Below are 3,910 nucleotides of genomic sequence, written 5' to 3'. Positions count from 1 at the left end.
AACTGGGATACTGTACTAAGTATCTAATGCTGCATGAAGCTCAAGATTTCTACACCTGGAATTTTATTAACTCTTGCAATAAATATTATACATCACCACAGTTACAGAACTATGTTCTTTGAAAAAATAAAATAAAGATACTTCAGATGTGCGTCTACTTCATACCCTTACATTAAAAAATATCCTACACATTCAGAAATATAATAAAATGGATGGTGGTTTACGTTGCTACACATCCAATGTTGTCATGTAATCATTTAACATAACATGTGATGTGTTGACATGACCATTAACACTGCTAAGAAAACATTTACTTTGAATTAAAATAAATGTCCCTGGTCAAATGTCCATTGGCTTAATATCTATATGGGGAAACTTTCACCTGCATCACAGTCATCCTTAATTGGTTGTGTGTTAAGCTATCCCAATTAACTACCAGTCATGGCAGATTTGTTCAAAAGAAGACAAGTATCAATGTTTGAAGAATTGTTATTGCTTTTACAGTCTTGACGCTAACCCCTAGCCTGACAGCCCGGGGCTAGTGATATTAATAATTATTATTAATAATAATTATTAACCAATTAAGGATGACTGTGATGCAGGTGAAAGTTTCCCCATATAGATATTAAGCCAATGGACATTTGACCAGGGACATTTATTTTAATTCAAAGTAAATGTTTTCTTAGCAGTGTTAATGGTCATGTCAACACATCACATGTTATGTTAAATGATTACATGACAACATTGGATGTGTAGCAACGTAAACCACCATCCATTTTATTATATTTCTGAATGTGTAGGATATTTTTTAATGTAAGGGTATGAAGTAGACGCACATCTGAAGTATCTTTATTTTATTTTTTCAAAGAACATAGTTCTGTAACTGTGGTGATGTATAATATTTATTGCAAGAGTTAATAAAATTCCAGGTGTAGAAATCGTGAGCTTCATGCAGCATTAGATACTCAGTACAGTATCCCAGTTTCTGTTGACACTGTGAAGTGTGATATTCCTGAAAAAAAGTTTCTAGAAGTTATAACAATAAACCATTCAATAACATTTAAATACAGCAAAGTTATCTGTTTTAAAATAATTGTTCTTTTTAAAGACAAGTATTTTACCAAATGCCATCAAACTTCTAATTTGCCCAAACTTAACAAATAAGATATTTTTCCATACCCCACCCGCTTTAGCATGTTTCGTTTTTACCTATTTTAAACACAATAAAATCGAAATAAAGCATACACATGAACGACAATTATATCAAAGATACTAAGCTAATAAAAAATTTCAAAGAATATCATACCATATAAGTTATATCTGCACATTATTGGGAAATTATAATTGCTTCAACATAGAACCGTATGCAGACGCACTGCAGTAGATTATCGAGTACCCCCCCCCCCCGACCTCACTAAATCCACTCAGAGTTGTCTCCCTTAAAATAATGTCGAAAAGGTCAATACTGGCAGCTGGAGCTTAAAAATATTACAAACACAGTATTTAAACAATAAACATCTGTTTTGAGATTTTCCCCAATCAGCTGATCCGCAACTGACCTGTACACGAGGTGCAATTTCTATGCTTTTATTTCCTTAAATCATTAACATATACTAACATCACTCATAGGAATTAAATAATAATAATAAATAAACAAATTCATACCAAATTTACTACCATATACCGACGAAAGACGCTCCGAAATCGTCTTTTAGCTGTTGGCGCGTGTTTTAGTTTGACGGTGCGACGGTAAAATGACACGACTGTAATAGTTACCACAGCGTGATTTCCAATGAAAACAATGTTGAAATTAGGAAGCAAAACTTTGTTCTTGCTTGAAATTGAACATATTTTCCAAAAATAACAGTTATATTTATATGGCAATATCTCTTAGACTAATATTTAAATTAAATCATGAAGTTGATTCGGAATTACCCGAGATCCGGAACTACCCGACTGACTGTATCTATAAACATTGCACTATTTGTAGTAATTATCAAATAATTAATTTATAATGTTCTTTACCAGAAAGGTAAGCTCAGATGTCACTATTAGGGCACTATCTCCATCAGTATGAGACATTGTCAAAGGAAGCAATATTTGTTTGTATCATGCCATTTTGTGAGGCATAAAAATTAAGCTAAATTCTTGTATTTTTTTCAATAGAATAGAATAGATATCTAGTATATTACCACTGATGTATAATTTTTGATGAGATAACAAAGTTTGGTCAGGCTGAAACGATACTCAAATGTGATTTACCACCTTTAAATTTAAATGTAATGTATGACTTAGACAGTGAAAGAAAAACAAAATACTATCTTAAATATTTGATATTTATCTTTTCTGCTCTAACATATCGAGAAAAACAGCGATGCGACAGACATTCTTGAAATGAAAATCTCCCGAGATTTCACGGTCATATGACGTTATTTCTATTTTTAGTAACATACCATGTGCTCAAGTGTTTTCAAATTCAGAATGACATTTCCCGGTATTTTAACTTATTCTGGCTTGTTTTGTAAACAAATTGTAGTGTAAATACAAACTCCAAGTAAATATGATTCAAAACTACCTGATTCACACCGAAATCAGTCGTATAATCCACCAGACGCAAGTTGTTAATCACAAATAATAGATTTCAGAAAACGAAAGTAATGTTTACAATTTCAGCAAAACAATGTCAAGGTCGATCCAAAAGTATCCAAATGAAAACTCGTCACGTGACAAAGCGACAATGCGTCAAAATTGTGAATTTCAGACTGATGAGAGTTATTTTCATCTATTGTAAGATGCATTTGAAACATTTGAACCTTAAAATATTCCTCGATGCAGTAATTTATATTCATTAACCAACATATGTAAAAATGTATCCAAGAAAATGAGCTTTCTTTGATGTATAGCGTGACATAAATATGTTACGACTCTGGTTGACTTTCGATACGGGGTTGGCTTCAGCGTACAGGTATGTCAATACTATATAAACTATACGCTGAAGTTTCTTTAGCTAGAAATGATTATGAAATCGAGTATTTGACTGTGCAGGTTGTTGTTTTGGAAAAATTTGGTACCTGCGTACATGCTGAACCTATCTTGAGTTTGTTCCTCAGTTGAAATCGTCCAATTAAATAATAGCACTTTTTTTGGTCCTCTTTTTTAATAAAAAATGCGAGTAGCCGTCGGTGTTGACACTTGCTATGTACACACAAAACGGTGACATCATTTGTTACTTGGTTACATTTGGTGATGACATCATCGAACAGGGAAGTCTCGGAGAAGAATTTTAAAATATTTAAAAGCCGTAAATTTGATCATTTTTATCTATTTTATCATTATGATCAATCAGGAGACGCTGGTTATTTACCTCGAAAATTTCCAGTTCGGATATTGCGCACGCAGATACCAAACTTTTCAAAACAACAACCTGTACAGTAAAATACTCCTTTTACTGGAGTGCTTGACAAGAGGCTGAGCAAGCCTGTGGCTGGCTTTCACTTCAAGCTTGTTCTTGATCTTGATGTATTACGGTGAAACATTTGAAAAACATGTTCTCACCGCGCGTGCGTCAAGTAGCTGTAAAACATACTTAGTTTTCGAGCCCCCCCCCCCTCTAATTTGGTTTATAAACACAGAAACAGGATCCTTAGTAGCTGTTTGATATTTGCGAATCAAGTCCGGAGGAAGAGAGTTCCAGTCAAATATAGTGTTTGGGATGAAACTAAACTTCAGTACGTTTGTCCTAGTCGAAATTCTATTAAAATGTTCGTTATGCATGTTTTTGGTAAAACGAATAGGTCGATGGAGTTGATCCAATGGTAAATTTGCACGTGAATTTAGTCCTTTACATAGTAATATTTATCTATTTTGTTTTCTTCTTTATTTCAACGGTTGGAGTTCTAATTCTTTTAAA

General features: G+C 33.2%; 1 long non-coding RNA gene across 1 annotated transcript; it reads right to left on the bottom strand.

Moving 5' to 3' along the window:
• Window positions 1-837: 837 nt before the first annotated feature.
• On the bottom strand, window positions 838-1,391 carry LOC127875304 (uncharacterized). Its single transcript, XR_008047351.1, has 2 exons — window positions 1,307-1,391; window positions 838-1,012 (listed from the first exon to the last, which is right to left on the bottom strand). It is a non-coding gene; the product is annotated as an uncharacterized LOC127875304 (long non-coding RNA).
• Window positions 1,392-3,910: the final 2,519 nt, after the last annotated feature.

The sequence above is a fragment of the Dreissena polymorpha genome, chromosome 3 (assembly GCF_020536995.1).
Source record: "Dreissena polymorpha isolate Duluth1 chromosome 3, UMN_Dpol_1.0, whole genome shotgun sequence".
NCBI classification, from domain to species: Eukaryota; Metazoa; Mollusca; class Bivalvia; order Myida; family Dreissenidae; genus Dreissena; species Dreissena polymorpha.
The sequence above is the reverse complement of the archived record's forward strand: the minus strand, read 5'-3'. Positions and strand labels throughout refer to the sequence as shown.